The sequence below is a fragment of the Oratosquilla oratoria genome, chromosome 11, assembly GCF_046742065.1.
Source record: "Oratosquilla oratoria isolate Oo_2021 chromosome 11, ASM4674206v1, whole genome shotgun sequence".
Classification (NCBI taxonomy): Eukaryota; Metazoa; Arthropoda; class Malacostraca; order Stomatopoda; family Squillidae; genus Oratosquilla; species Oratosquilla oratoria.
Window position 1 is genome coordinate 63,336,716 of NC_134787.1, and position 17,500 is coordinate 63,354,215.

The following is a 17,500-nucleotide window of genomic DNA, read 5'->3' on the forward strand; positions in this document are numbered from 1 at the left end:
AAAGGGAGCACTAAAAAAAATAGGACCGAAAGGAGATAAAAAAAAAAAAAAAAAAAAACGATGGAGATGCAAAAAAAAAAAAAAAAAAAAAAGATGGACAAGACACGCGAGTGATGTGAGAGATACCATTTGAGATAAAAGAGAGAGACAAGGTTAACCAAAACACGCCAGCGGGTAAAAGAGATCGGAGACCACGGGAAGGAAGAGAGAAAGAGAGCGGTAATGAAGAGGCGTGGCGTGTGGAGTGGATGGAAGAGAAAATTAGTGGACGTGAACAAAGAACCAGGACGGTGTGCATAAATTCTGGAAGCCTTAGCAACCATATGCTGGAATGGAGGTGCAGAGGAGAGAGAGAGAGAGAGAGAGAGAGGGGGGGGGAGGGAGAGAGGGAGCCGAAGAATGTTGGAGAACCAACCAAAATGATAGGGAGGGTGAGTGTTTGGTGGGGTGGATGGTAAATATAGGAGAATGATCGAAGGCAGAACGGAAGCTCTGAGATCGATGGGAAGCCGCAGAAGTTTAATGGGACCTGTCGAAAGGTTTGTAGTGAAAAGGAGTAAACGGAAGTATAGAGTGGAGTAAGGTGAGGAGTGAGAGAAAGAAAGAGGTCAAATGGGAGTAGTAATAGGAGTCTAGGAGAGTTTTCCACTCATTAACACTCCCTTAATGGAGACGGTCGTCGTGCTAAACCATCAACCTCGTGCGTTCTTCTCCTATCCTTCCTTCTCCCTCCTCTGCCTAGTCTCTTTGTTTCTCTTAACCTATCGCTCCTGAAAATTCAATATTATGTCTCGCCTTCACGTAAAGCTTTAGTCTAAGTAATCTCATAAATTTTCTGTGCAAATAATATATGCTAGGGTCTAAAGTCACTGGAAAATTTTAGATCTTTTGATCCTAATGATATATTTTCATCCGTTTAGGATAGACTTAGTCTCTGTGAAAAGAATGACCAAAAATTCTTCGTCCGACACTACAAATCAGTCGAAACGTTTCTTTATTAATTCATTTATTTATTTATTTATTTGTTTGTTTGTTTATTTCTGTAAGCAGAATGAAATGAAGATGTGTATGTAGCTTTCATTCATTCATTTACATAACAAAAGAGCTTTTTCCCTTTATAAAGAAATTATTCAAGTAAAAAAAAAACACACACACACTTCACCCGGTCCAAACTTATCCAAAAATAAATTTGTTGCTCTTCTCATATGTGATATGTGTTCTTTGTGAACAAAGAAACATCCTTATCTCCCGCCCACGCCTTGGCTCAGAGACATTGCAGTAAGCTACGGAACTTCCACAGCCGAGTTCGAAAGGCGAAGCTGGATAACCCCCACCTCTTCCTTTACATGGTGACTCCCACCCTTATCCACTCCAGGAATTGACAGAACAAATAAGAATAAATCCCTTTGGGCCGCGTCATTTCCTCGTCCATTTCGCAACCACTCTTCACACACAGGCAGCTCTTGCCTTCTCACTTTCCTGATCGACAGACATTCCTCTTATCTCCTATGGTCCTTTCACCTCGTCCATCCATCCCATTCTCGGTCTTCCCTTCAAGTTAGCTCCATCCACCTCCACCTTCCACACTCGTTTTTTCCAGTCTTTTTTCACTGGCTTTTCCACATACTAAAACCATCCCAGTATTCTTTGATCAACCCTGTCTTCCACGTCTCTTTCCACGTTTACCCTCCTCTTTACCTCAACCTTTTCCACTCTATCCATCCTCGTAACCTCCATCATACTTCTTAAACACTTCGTCTTTCCTGCCTCTTTTAAATTCCGAGTCTGTGCATCATACAATGTGGTAGGCACACTCGTGCCTTCATATACTCCTCTCTTTACATTCATTCCTAGATACCTACTTCTCATAACAGTTTTCACTCCCTTAGGCATTTATTTGCTTCCCATACTCTATAATTCACGTCCATTCCTACTCCTTCGTTCACTGCAACATGCAGTTAGCTTCACTCTCGTTTAAAGAGTGAAAACAAGAAAATATGGAAAGATAATTTAAATTGGAAGAGAACCCGGTTAAACACACATAACTGGAGGAATGGAAGAAAACGGTAAGGAGAGATTAGCAAGAATATAGTGACACGTGAGAAGAGAATAGAGGCTTTCAAAAATAAGGAGTGTCAAAAATCAACCCCTTTGTGACAAAATCACCCCCTTGGCTGAATAAAACAGATTGACGCATGCCAGGAAAATCTGATGAGAGTTTCATCGTGGCAGGGTAGATGGGAGTTCAGGAAAAAAAAAACATAACGATAACATAAAAAAAAATACGAGTATGGGAGTGTGAACAGTCCTTGGGAGTTAACCGAGAAGAAAGGAGTGAAGCGAGCAAATACTGAGTCGGCGAAAGACAAATGCAAGGCGAGGTGGTGTGAAACTAAAGGTTAGGCGGAAGGACATTATACAGGAGCGGGTTCAAGCCGAGGAACTGATGGGATGGGATGGAAAAAAGAGGTGCTGAGAACGTCAGGAAGACTGGAGATGATAAAAATGACGAAAGTGGGGATTTCGTTGGACAATGTTAATGAGGGAGAAGGAGAAAAAGGTAATGGCTGTGGTGGAGAAGAAAGTGAAAATGAGAGACAAAGACAAAGGATGATGAATAGATGAAGATGGTGGCGGTGGTGGTGGTGTTGGTGGCGGTGGTGGTGGTGGTGGTGGTGGTGGTGGTGGTGGTGGTGGTGGTGGTGGTGGTGGTGGTGGTGGTGGTGGTGGTGGTGGTGGTGGTGATGATGGTGGTGGTGGTGGTGGTGGTGGTGGTGGTGGTGGTGGTGGTGGTGGTGGTGGTGGTGGTGGTGGTGGTGGTGGTGGTGGTGGTGGTGGTGGTGGTGGTAGTAGAGGAGGAAGTGGAGAAGTGATAGTAGAAAGTGGAAGAAGAAAGGGAGGTGGAGTAACAGGAAGAGAGAGCAGAGGAGGAGAAAGAGTAGAAGGAAGGGGAAGTTAAATAAGGAAGAAGAGGAGGAGGAGGAGGAGGAAGAGGATCAGGAGAAGGAAGTAGATGATAAGGAGGTAAAGGAGGAGTAGGAGGAGAAGGAAGAGGAGAATGAGGAAGAACAGGAATAGGAGGATGAGGCGAAGGAGTAGGTAAGAGAGGAAGACAAAGCGAAAGATTGTGAGGAAAAATAGGAAGACTAGGAGGAATGAAAGGAAACAGGGCCAAAGAATAAATCTTTAGAAAACCTAAAGATATTAATGTTCAAAGGCGTTAAGTCCATTAGAATGGAGCGGCGTTTGATATGAAAAGACGGAGGGAAAAGCTCATTGCTGTACGACACAGTACATGTCAGCTGGAAGAAGAAATGATCTTAAAGGTAGAAGTATAAGGGATATGGTAATATGTTATTATGGAATAGAATATAAGTGCCGGAAAGGCGAAGAATGGAAGATATAAATGCATGAACTGCCTAAATGTGGTGTGAAATTAATCAATTCAGAGAAGGAAAAATGAATCTGACATACGAAGATTAAAAACGCTAAGGGAAAAATATACCCTGCCACGCAATTACATGATAATTTGCACTATATTCTCATGTTTTTACAGGTGTTGTTAAAACCCAACTGATTAAAACACCCTGTCGTTAATAAGATCAGACCCGCTCTTGGGATCTTGGTGTGTGCTCTGAAGGAATGTTTGCAAATGCATATCTAGATTTACATACAAATATAATATGGACACCAGGAAGGGTAAAGCTCTCAGAAGACATACATATTCATGAACTATACCCTAAATCACTCGTAAATGTAAAGTATGGAAAACAGAATATTTAAGCTGGAATAACTTTACTCAAGACCTGCGCTGTATTTCGCTAGACTCTTAAGAATGGTAATTAGATAGACAAACTTTTCCTCCTACCCAGGTGCAAGAAATGCTAAGAAAATACTACCGTAGGAAGGGCCAAAAATATATGAGGGTAAAAATGGACATTGTCTTTGTCACATACCTAATTGTCAACAAAATTCTGGGAGGAATCGGGAGGAATTATATAAAACGCTTATTACGAGTAATTGGTAGTTTTATTTCCCAGTCGATCTAAATTAATTAGGTATGTAACAAAGACAATGGCCAGTTTTACCCATCATGTGGCTACTTTTACGGTATATAACTACCATATAACACATACCAATTAAAACTAGCGTAGATATATACCTTCGACTTTATAAGGAGAAAGACATAAATTAAAATAAAATAAATGTAACTGGTACTTACACTGACCGTGGGGTCTCCCAGAGCAACGTTGTCAATGCGTAGAGCGCGTACGCGACATGACGTCATCAAACGCTTTCCAACCCTTCCAACCTGCTAAGAGTCTCTCATGCAACTCAGTATTTCACTCGATGCCATCACTTTTCTAGTATAAGTTATTTCTCATGACTTACTTCAAATATCCAAGTGTTTACTAACAAATCACACAACTTGTCCTTCCCTCAACAGTTTTTTTCGTAGACTGGATATCATCATAGGCTATTTCCTCCTTACATTTTCATACAGTTTTGAGCAAGAGGATGCTGTTTCACAAAAAAGAGAACGTTGTAAATTATACATCTTTTAAGATTTACTATTTTTCATTCTACATTTATTGATTGCCGACAAGCAAGATTGTAGTTCGAGCCAGGATTAGGTGTAAGAAAATAGATATAAACGCACATACCTGCTAGACGTCACAATGATGATTAGATGTATAACAAGAAACTTATTTCCACTACAAAGAATTCATATTTTGTAATACAGACTTGTATAGATGCAGGAAGAAAACTAGTTCCTGGTATCTTCAACCCAAGGAGAGGTTGACTGCTACATATATATATATATATATATATATATATATATATATATATATATATATATATATATATATATATATATACATGAATATATATGATGCGTGTGTTCACGAGTACACGATAGCAGTCGTCAGTTCGAGATGCTTAGCGTCCTTGTGAACCTAAAGGATCCTGTAGGATATCTTCAAACGTGAACCATTGAGAATTGCCGAGAAGTGCTTTGGAGAACGCACAAGGTCGATGTGTCGTTAGTGTTGCGTAAGATGAATCGTGTCGCCAGTATGGTTGGGGACCCGAACCAATTCAAGACTGACAGGTTGGACTAAATGTTTTCTTGAGGAAGGATAAGAATAGGTATATCAGGGGAATTATTTAGATACATATGACCTCTGACTTGCTTCCCAAACCCTAATAAACTTTCCTCTAAATGTGTGACCTAAGTGAGAAATGTCCAGAAAGCTCATGGGCAACTAGTGCCAGTTTTACATGGCTGATCCTCCAATTGGCCAGCTTGCCTTGGCTCTTGTTCAGGGATGGTTGTCGATCCAGCGATAGACGAAACTCCACCTCTTTTGGGTGATGTGTAAGAAACTTGAAGGTTGGAAAAGTCGCTGTTTTGTGCAACATCATCCCGGAGTTGCTGAAAGCTGGAGAAGAGGCCATGATGACTACGTTTCATGCGGTACTATGTTCTGTTTGGTAGTCCGGTTCCTGTTCGGTTACCTGGAAGGTGTTAAGGAGACCAGCAAGCCGACAAAAACAGGTCAGGACTCGCAGTAATTTGTTTAAACTGGACAAATTTAGATTTAAGAAGGAAATAAGCAAGAATCGGTTTACTAATAGGGTGGTCAACAAATGGAACAGACTTAGTAACCATGTAGTAGTGAGCGCTGAAACTATCGGTTGTTTTAAGAAACGGTTAGACAACTTTATGGATGGGGATGACAGGTGGTGATGGATATGATGCTGCCTAGTGTAGGCTTTATGGTCTCTTGCAGCCTCCTTCATTCTTATGTTCTTGTTATGTTAACAATTACCGTGATATCATATTGCTGATTCTGTCAAGCAAATAGCTCGCCCATTTGTTGTTGGTGCGAGTTTTCTCCCATTTTTTAAATTTTCAGAGATTATTCCCGTTAAGTCAGCAGCTTATTGCATCATTCTATGTTCTTGTGGAGCTCCGACGCGAGTTTCAACAAAGATTGTTGAGACCTTACGTTGATTTCAAGAAGGAGTTTGATTCAGTGCATACTGGGGCGTTCTGGAATCTTCTATGGATCTGTGGGATTCCCACGAGGATTATTACCTTAATGTCTGACATAATTATAACTCTGAGGCAGAGTATTGTGATTTATGGAGGAGGTTTCTACAGTTTTTATCTTGTTAATTCGGGAGTAAACCAGTGGTGAACTACGCCCTGTCACTTTTCAGCACCTACATGGATTGGGTATTAGGTAGGGTTGTTGATAAAAGTAATACTAAAGCATCCATCGAAAACATTAAAATCACAGGCCTTGTCTTTACTGATGATGCTGTACTTCTTGAGACTGGAGGTTCTGAACCCTTGAGTTAATGCACAAGGAGGCGAGATCGCTTGGAATCCAGGGGCCGAATTTATAAAAGATCCTAACCCGTACGTCTAGACATAAATCTTCAAAATGGCGGAGATTTTACCTAAATCCCTATGTCGGCGACCTAGATGCTTATGTCTAGACTTAAGCTTTTAGGTCGCCGACATAGGGATTTAGGTAAAATCGCCATTTTAAAAACATGTCTAGACTTACGGGTTAGGATTTTTTATAAATTCGGCCCCAATTCTCCCAGTCACCAAGATCCAGGCGTTTGGTGGCTTACTGGAAGATACATTTCACTCTGTCCATGTATGTGGCGAAGACATTAAAGTCTTGGAAAACTTCACGGGCTTTGGCAGTGTAATACATAGTATTGGTAGGCCATGTCATGAAGTCCTTCAAAGGAATTACATAAATCATGGTGTTATGTGTTCACTCAACCAGAGTATGTGATATTGTCGATGTCCATGTATGTGGCGAAGACATTAAAGTCTTGGAAAACTTCACGAGCCTTGGCAGTGTAATACATAGTATTGGTAGGCCATGTCATGCAGTCCTTCAAAGGAATGACACAGATCATGGTGTTATGTATTCACTCAACCAGAGTATGTGATATTGTCGATGTCCATGTATGTGGCGAAGACATTAAAGTCTTGGAAAACTTCACGAGCCTTGGTAGTGTAATAAGTAATATTGGTAGGCCATGTCATTAAATCCTTCAAAGGAATGATACAAATCATGGTGTTATGTATTCACTCAACCTGAGTACGTGGTGTTATCGATGTTCATGCAGGAGATCTAAAACCCGAATTTTCTAGTCGTTTATGTGTCCTGTCTTGCTATACAGCTGTGAGATATGGACAATGAATATTGGCTTTAAGAGGCCTCTCAACTTCTTTACCGATTGCCTTCGAAGAATTATGAGGTATCGGTCGTATGACTGTATCAAATAAGTAACGGCTCCTTGCGACTCAGTAAAGGTCTGTTACCAGCATAATTCCTTGCACGATTCCGTGATGTTGATTCCACTTTAAAGGTAATCTTTACAAGAGGCAGCCTTTGGTGGAGGAGACGAAGAAGACGTCTACAGAATTCCTGGTTGGGGTAAGTTAATCATTCCCTCCAAAATCTGCTTGGAATGGTAAGGGCTACTGCTTGGGTGCTTGCTCGATGCGTGGGAAAGGGTGCGGGCGTGAATGAAGCGACGCGCCCTTTGGCGTTTTCCACTGATGATGATGACAACTCAAATCTATTCTATTTGTATACGTGCAAGAGGTCAAGGATTGTTCATTACTCTTTTGGTCCGTTTTACGGAGCTGGGCGTGTTCCTCGGTGCGTTACTATATGCGTTCCTCGGTACGTTCCGCTTAATTTTGGCCGCAGTTAGTGCTCCCAAACTATTGAAGCAATATAGGTGCCGGTATAGTATGTGGCCTACCTTTTGGATGTAGCCTATGAAATTTTTCTTTGGTATAGTACGTGGCCTACCGGACTTTTATTTCGGTATGAACCTATCTCTTAAGCTTTACTAGTTCGGGAACGCTAAAACAGAACGCACCGAGGAACGCGCCCAGCTCTGTAGTTTTACACTTCATAGGATACTTACGCTTATAAATAGGTGGTTCTGCATCTTAACCACATTGTCCTGGATAAAATCTAATGTAGTATCTACACAGAATTTTGTCTACAACGCTTTTGTTACCTAGTGGGCAATATTTTATATACGGGTTCTCTACCTGTATGGTAGATCCAATTCTTTCAGAACTTTGATGTATAAGTAGCTTTGACTTCCCCTTCAATAGGATTATGTCTTCTGCTATTATACCTGCAAAGACAAAACTGAGAAAGTGAGTCACTCGTCTATCACATGCGTCCAATAGGACTACGACTCACTTTACTTGACAAGATTTACTCAACAATATGATTACTGTTAGGGAAAGGGGCCTTTGCAGACTTTTATTTTTTGAGACCTTTTTATTATAACAAACCAACCATCAATACACAATTCTCCAAACATTTCCATCGTTAAAAAAAGATCAAAGATCATTATCAGCAGTACCGGCAGTAGAGTGCGGGGTGATCTAATAAAAGTATTCAAGTGGATCAAAGGTTTTAACATGGGTGATGCAAACAAGGTCATCATATTAAAACAACAGGGCAGGACTCGCAGTAATGGATTTAAACTGGACAAATTTAGATTTAAGAAGGAAAGAAGCAAGAATTGGTTTACTAATAGGGTGGTCGACGAATGGAATAGACTTAGTAACCATGTAGTAAGCGCTGAAACTATCAGTTGATTTAAGAAACTATTAGACAACTTTATGGATGGGGATGATAGGTGGTGATGGATACGGAACTGCCTAATGTAGGCCTTATGGTCTCTTGCAGTCTCCTTCATTCTTATGTTCTTATGTTCTGTAGCTCCAGTGGCTTGATTTGATTTTTTGACTTCAATTCGTCTACTAATGCGCTAACCTAATGTCTGCCTCATGAAATCTCACTTCGTAAGAGACACTACCCCCAATCGTTACACCAGCTTTAAATATGAAGCCAGGGAGTTCTGAAATGTTACTTTCCTTTGGGATACTCATGAAGGGATTCTCCAGGAAGACCAGCGAAAAATTGCGCACAGTATAGAAAACGCGCATAAAAGAATAACTAAAGCAGGACGTGCCGTAACTCTCAAGCTCGTATGTCTTCGAGAAAACAAGTGTATATGTAGATATGTGTAGTTTATATACCTGTATGTATACTATATAAACAGTTTACAGGAACTGGTATCAGTCTCGGAAATGTATGGGGAGGATAATGGAGAAAAGGGGGGGAGACCTTTAGTAGTTTTGAGGCTTTTAGTTTCAACTGTAGTCATCACTTTTGGTATATGTGTTCGAGCTTTCAAAGGAAGAAGACGTCGACGGCAGTTGGGTTTGAAAACGAACTCGCTTCGCGCGGTTAAAAAAAAAAAGAGAATAGAATGCAATGGAAATTAAAAAAGTCACGCTAATTGCTACACGTTAAAAGTTATTCTCGAAAACAATGAATTGCAGGAGGTGGAAGTGTTTAAATATCTCGAGGTGAACCTCACTGTGAATATGTGAGTGAAAGAGATGATACGCAAGATATTTGGCGGCTGCCCTGAAGGTGTTGTATCTACGAGGCTGAACAATGAAAGGGAAAATAACACAAAGGGCTACAAATTTACTGCATATATTAGGTTAAAAATGAGAAATAACTGTTCAGAAAAAATGCATAACTCACTCGACTGCTTGGATATGTAAATTTAAGGGAAAATATATGTAAATCTAAGACAAGAACCAGCGGATGGATTGCTGCGCCAACGAAAGTGCCGACAAAGGAACATTTTAGTCGCCAGATGCCGGCTCGTTATTTTACCATTAGAATAATATCTAACATACATATAGAGAACATGGAGAAACCTGATGTCTGCCAGTAGGGACGGGAACCATTAAACTGTGTATGTAGATCGTGATGAGCACAGTCGGCTCTGAGCAGTTGGAGAAGGAGATGTGGACATTAAACCTAGTCCCATGACAAAATGTGTCGACTCCGGAGATATATTGCCCCGCGAGCGCATTTGTAGTAAGAAGAATAGATAAGGCACCAAATGAAGAGGCAATGGAAAGATATACGAAGGGAATGAGTGTAAGAGAAGATTGCCCCAGAGCATTGTTAAAGTTGCTTGGTCTTGTGAAGAGAATGTGGAACAATAGACTAAGAGTATGAAACAAAAGTTGAAAGAAAGAAGGACAGATTATGACTAGAAAGGAAATAGAGGAAGGTTGAATAGGAGCGATTGGAGATGAAGAGATTAGATGCGGACGAGGCAGGATGGTTGACTGGTGATGGAAAGGGAGTAGATCTAGAGACAACGGTGCAGAGTGGAAGGAAGGAATAAGGACGGACAGGAAGAAAGTAAAGGAGGAAGAGCGGAAGAAATGAGTGTGGAAGGAGGACGGGGGAGTATCTTAACCAGCGCTTCTATCTTTAACCACAAGATTTAATGAGGGTTGCAGGACGAAAAGGTACTAGATATTGAAAAATATCGTCATTCTTTTTTTTTTTTTTGTGATCATAGATACGAAAAATCCAGACAACTGGTGTATACACTATGACTATGAATATATACACAGCCTAAGAAGTAATGTGTTATCAAAGTTATATGCGTTCTGTAATGACCATTAGAGCAGCAAAGAAGTTAATTATGCGTGGCTTTATTGTCTACTATACGAGAATGAGGAGAAACATGGTAATATCAATAAATGCATGAGGGAACCTTCCTGTATGGAAATCAGGGCTACCAACATAAATCAAGAATATCACCCGTATCACTGCCTCGAGAGCCAGCTTGCCAAGGAATTCAGATACAGCGAGGATATTGGTTCCAGTCCTTCTTAAAGCGTTATCACACTGGTCAATTTTACCTCCGATTGTTGGAGCAGATTTGCAGAGCCAGCTTTCTAGAAGGAATCTGGAGGGAAATTATTTTCCTCCAGTATATCAAATGGCATTCGATATATTTTTGTTGAAAAGACAAAATATTTTACCATTGTGATTTTCACGACGGGAAATATTCTGGAGGCGGGCGATACCGCCGATTAATCGGAGGTTGGAGGAATAATAGCCCCGTGTGATAAGCCTTTAACCATGGGAATTGAGACGACCATTTCCACAGGTGTAGAAGAAGAGGTTCTTAAACGGGCTCTCCCGAGGGTGAGTGAGATTGTTTTGGAGTCGACGAAACTGAAAGATTAAATGGAGGGAAGGTGAAAGACTTAATTAGCTCACGTGTTTATTTTCTCTGTCCTTTAGAAAAAAAAAAGTCATTCAAGTGTTTAGTAAGCTCTTGCTGTTTTTGATAGAAGCAGAGCCGGAAATATCATAGTCATTTTCCCCTCTGTTTTGTGATTTCAAAGTACCAAGATGTTCCCTAGATATCTAGGTTTTACGTTTTTCTTGCAACTTCTTTAACAAATTTTAGTGTGCTTAAAATATTCTTTAAGTAAACAATTCAGGACTGAATTGAGATTTTATTTGATAAATAGATTATATAGGAATTTGTACACGAGGTCAAATAATACAACAATGGCTAAAATAAGAGAAAGTTTAGTGGAGAACGAAGTAAAACTGGAATTAATTCTCAAGCGTGTGTGTGTGTGTGTGTGTGTGTGTGTGTGTATTCACCTTGGTCTTTGGATCACGTGTTGGACTCGTGATCGACAGCTATTTCCCTCCCGGAAGAGAGCTCAGAGCTCGTATGACCGATCTATGGGTAATGCTATGACCTTTCACACACACACACACACCCAACTCCCCGCCCACGAGAGTCAGAGTAACGACCCGAAGCACAGCGATACCGAAATAATTTCGGCCCTGGGCAGGATTCGAACTGGGTACTGCGAGCACTATCGTACTTCCCACTCCAGCGCTCTACCAACCGTACCACCGAGTCGGTGTGTGTGTGTGTGTGTGGGTGTGTGTGTGTGTGTGTATGTATATACGCGCGCACGCGTGGGTGTGTTCATAGATGCATATGTGTGGGCATGTGTTTCTGTTACGTATGGATGTACACGATAAACCACTGGCTAAAAACGCATTACGAGTAGGAGATTGTAATCAAATAGAATTGGACCTTTTGATTACTAAAGAACTTGATACTATTGACTCATTAAAGTGTATGTATGTATATATATATATATATATATATATATATATATACATATATATATATATATATTATACATATATATAAATGTATATATATATATACATACATATATATACATACATATATATATATATATATATATATACATATATAAAAAGTGTCATATTGGGCAGGAATTTTACTTGGAGAGAAAGAATCCTTGGTTGCTGGTCAAAGATAACTTGTCAACCGACAAACTTATTAGCAAAATTATACGTGAGAGAGATATGCAGAATGTTGGCAATTATAAAAGCGGCTTCTTACTACATGGACGGAAAGATAAAGTAAAAAATCATTATCACAGAGTCTCATCCGCCCCAGATGGAAATATGAAGCAGCGGAATTAGCCTTCGCACAAAATAAAGGATATAAACAAGATGGAGAGGGGGTCGACTCTGTCTTCTTCCTGTCCACCGTGCCGAGTTTCGAATACCCAACTTTCACCCACTCACGTTCACCTCTTCTGTTCAAAAATCATTCCTACGCCTACATTCACGTCCTTCCAAGGTATCTGGACATTTTCGTTCCTTTACCTCCCCCCCCAAAAAAAAAACTTTCAGTTTAATTTCCAGAGCACCTCGACCAATTTTTCCGTCTTCACAACCTTGTTCATATTCAATTTAATTTCATCTTTTCTTCACAGGAGGTAGAGGCTGGAGAGAGTGGAGAGGTAAAGGAGGGAGAGCATGGAAACGATAGGGCAGAAGAGGCATGAATGAGGGAGTAGATAGAACGGAACTTGTGACTGGCAGGTGTCAAAACAGGGTGATGTAAAGGAGGCTTCGTTCCTATTGTTTGTTTTACCCTGTTTTTCTAAGAGGAGGGAGGAAACTAGACCCGCGCTTACTACATTCATCTGATTTTAGGGATGGATGGTTCGACGGGTTCGGTTGTTTTGGCGACCTTAAACGTATACATATAAGTGTACGTGCAGTAAAGCTCAGTTCATAGGACTACGTCAGGAGCTTCAGCTTACAGATTGGGAGGCAAAATTAAACGAAAGACCTGTAGATCAGATGTGGGAAATATTTCAAAATACGCTCACTAAGATGATTCAAACTTACATTCCTTTTAAGGACAGACGTCCCCCAAACCAGGCTCGCCCAAAGTGGCTCGACAAAGAAACTGAAAAAAGTATTGCTAAAAAGAGACAGGCTTATAAGAAATATAAGTGCTCGGCTGCATCTAATGACTATGAAAATTATGTATCAATACAGAGAGATTTAAAAAAGACAATAAGGAAAAGAAAACGACAATACGAAATGAACATCGCTGATAAATCCAAAGAGAATCCCAAAGAATTCTATAGTTACATTAGAGATAAAAAGGTTGTTAGGAATCACATTGGTCCACTATTATCTGCTGACGGTCAACTTGAATATTCAAATGAAGGAATGTGTAATATCTTAAACAATTATTTTAGTTCGGTATTCGTAAACGAAACACCTCAAAGTGAATTCCAAACTGAAACCTGTGAAAAGTCTGGGGTAAACTTACTCACTACGGTAAATATAACAAAAGAAAAAATTAAAAGGTGTATAGACAAACTCAAAGTTAATAAAACACCAGGCCCTGACGGTTGGCATCCAAGAATCTTAAAGGAAATTAAAAATGAGATTGTTGTTCCATTAGAAATTATTTTCAAGAAATCCATCATATCCGGAGATGTCCCAAGAGAATGAAAGCTAGCTAACGTTACTCCCATATTCAAAAAAGGTGACAAAAAGAAACCAAATAACTATAGGCCTATAAGTTTGACTTCAATCGTAGGAAAAATAATGGAAACTATCATCAGAGATGCTATCGAACATCATTTAGAAAGTAACCGTTTGATAAATGATAGCCAGCATGGTTTCAGACGGAAACGTTCTTGCGTGACTAACTTACTCGAATTCTACAACACAGTTATCTCGAATTATGACAAAAGAAACAATATAGATTTAATATATCTAGACTTTGCAAAAGCTTTTGATACCGTCCCACACGAAAGACTACTTACTAAATTAGCTTTGCATGGAATAAGTGGTAGCCTATTAGGTTGGACTAGTAATTGGTTGAATGGTCGAAAACAGAGAGTTGTTTTAAATGGAAAAACTTCTGGATGGAAAAGTGTTGCAAGTGGAGTTCCTCAGGGTTCCGTTCTTGGGCCACTTCTATTCATAGTATATATAAATGATATAGACCATGGACTAAATTACAGCAATGGTCTGAAAAGTGGCTAATGAAATTTAACACAAGTAAATGCAAGGTAATGCACATAGGTAAAAATAACAGTAAGTACGATTACAAGTTATTTGGTAATTCGTTAACAAAAGTGGATAGTGAAAAAGATCTCGGCGTAATTATCAGTAACGACCTCAAATCATCCAAGCAGTGTATTTCAGCCTCTGAGAAAGCAAATAAGATTCTAGGACTGATTGCGCGATCTTTTGATTTCAAAAGTCCATCACTCATTAACAAGCTATATAAATCGTTAGTTCGTCCACATTTGGAATATGCTGTTTCTGTATGGTCACCGAATCTCATTAAAGACATTAACAGACTGGAAAAAGTACAACGGCGAGCCACAAAACTGATTCCAAATATCAAAAATAAATCATACGAAAATCGACTAAAACACATGAATCTGTTTTCCCTAAAAAAGCGTAGACTCAGAGGTGACTTGATAAAGGTCTTTAAGATTTTAAAGGGAATTGACAACATCAAAAGTGACAAAATTTTCACATTGAATGAGAATCAAACAAGAAACAATGGTCTCAAACTATCCGGAAATAGATTCAATTTAGAAGTAGGTAGAAACAACTTTGCCAACCGTGTAGTAAATGAATGGAATAAACTTCCTGCACAGGTAGTGCAATGTAGTTCAGTTCGAAGCTTTAAGAATCAGTTAGATATATACCTAAGTAAGATGCTGTAATGATTATAATTTATCTTATATTATTTGTTTTTGTTTTGTTATCATTTGTCTGTCTGATTTTCATTTATTATTAGTTATATGTCAATTTATTATTATTTACTATTTACCTGTTTGTTTATTATTTAACTATACCTATGCATTTATTTATGTATTTTATTTGTTATTTACATTATTATAGTTTTTATTTATTGTTTTATTATTAATGTGATTTTTTCGCATCCGACCTAGATATGGACCAAAACGTCTCCTGTCGGCATGCTCCGCCTTTGTAATCCTTTGTAATATGTATGTATATCTATATGTGTGTGTGTGTGCGTATGTGTGTGTGTGTGTGTGTGTGTGTGTGTGTGTGTGTGTGTGTGTGTGTGTGTGTGTATGTACAGATATATATGTATATGTGTATGTGTATGTATATATGAAGAAGACTTGTAGTCGAAACGTCAGGAGTATAGTGTTTTCGCTCCAACCCGCGTTTCTCTACCACCTTTTCCACTCATATGTATGCTGTATACATATGCATATAATTACACATATACATATACATACACACACACATATATATACTGCAAGAGACCCTTTGATAATGTGCTAATGGATGCATGAAACATCGAGGAAAATGATGAGGTCTTCTCAATATACTTCCTCGCAGACTCTTAAAGAAAATCGTAAGAAAAACACAGAAAACTTTTATCAATAAGGAGGAGGTTTCCTGCCAATTAACAGAATCTGTCTGTAAAAAAAGACTTCTCAATTAGTCACAAACACACACACACACACACACACACACACACACACACGAAAGTACGTACACGTATATACATGTAAGTTTGAATTGTTGCAAGAAAGAGAGAAAGGGAAAACAACCAAGAAGAATCATGTTGAGGTCGACCGAAAGGAAAAGTCCAAGAGGTAGACCAAGAATGAGAGGTTGATGGACGCCATTAGCCCAGAGATGCGGAAGACATACGGGAAAGAAATTGACCGGATGAAATTGGCACAAGATTGTCAACGATGGACCGTGTGTGTGTATATATATATGATCTCTCTTGATGGTGTAATGGTCTACGTCACTACAAACACTGGTCACGTGTTGGCCGTAGGTTCGAGTCCTCGGGCGTACCACGTTTCAATTTCTGCATGTGCCTCCACGGTTCTCCCGATGTTAATGGCTTAGAATTAAAGTCCATGTCCATTGTGGTTGATAAACATATATAAACATATATATATATATATATATATATATATATATATATATAAATAACTACAAAGTAATGTCGTAAAACATTCGTAAAATTCAACAAGAACCCACTGTGTTGGATAAGAAGAAATGAAATAGATGATATCCATATATTTCGATCACGGACTGTGATCTTCTTCAGAGGATCCTCCTCAGAGGACCGCTGAAGAGGATCACAGTCTGTGATCGAAATATATGGATATCATCCATTTCATTTCTTCTTATCCAACACAGTGGGTTCTTGTTGAATATATACAGTATATACAGTATATATATATATATATATATATATATGTATATATATATATATATGTATATATATATATATATATATATATGTATATATATATATATATATATATATATATATATATTGTTTGCGTGCGTGCATGTTTGTGTATGTGTGTGTGTGTATTTACCTAGTTGTATTTACCTAATTGTATCTTACAGGACGAGGGCTATGCTCGTAGTGACCCGCTTTTGTATCTTTCCGCATCCAGTGTGTGTGTGTGTGTGTGTGTGTGTGTGTGTGTGTGTGTGTGTGTGTGTGTGTGTGTGTGTGTGTGTGTGTGTGTGTGTGTGTGTGTGTGTGTGTGTGTGTGTGTGTGTGTGTGTGTGTGTGTGTGTGTTGTGACGAAAACTAATGATATTCAATCGTTTATTTTATCGACATATAAAAATGACTTATTTACTGTCTTTTCTCGTTCTGCGTCTTGGCCCCTTTCCTTCCGCAAATAATTTTCTTCAACATATCTTCTTTTCCTGGGTGCAATACACCATCACAAGTAACCACAATCCTCCTCTTAAGTTTGGTGTAACCTACTGCTTCGCTTTTCCCTACCATACAGATGAAAATATCTCCTGCGGCTATCATAAATTGCCACGCGCAGCTGTGGACTTGCCCTACGCCGTATCAGAAATATATACTGTATATATTTTGTTCCTGTTAGATTAAATGCATTCTATTTACTAAAATGGTGCATTGTATGAGAGCTATTCTATATGGGAACACGTTGAATACTCAACAACGAAAAGTATATTTGTGTTGTTACGATACGTCAAGAATACGCCATATTGCATGTTTGTTATACCATACGTATGTAAACGTAATGTCACACACAAAGACAATGCAGTATTAACTGCGAATGAAGTAAATATTACGAAACATTTTGTTTTTGACAGCGTAACGAAGGCTTCGTCGGAATTGCATTTCATTCTCGTTTTGGTATCAGCATGTTTATGACATTCGATGT

General features: G+C 39.1%; 1 long non-coding RNA gene across 1 annotated transcript in view; it reads right to left on the reverse strand.

The window, feature by feature from the left end:
• Positions 1-17,500, reverse strand: part of LOC143029498 (uncharacterized) — a 139,257-nt gene that overhangs the window by 95,539 nt on the left and 26,218 nt on the right. The window contains exon 2 of the long non-coding RNA XR_012966843.1: positions 4,223-4,521. This is a non-coding gene — a long non-coding RNA (uncharacterized LOC143029498). The remainder of the gene's footprint in view (positions 1-4,222; positions 4,522-17,500) is intronic.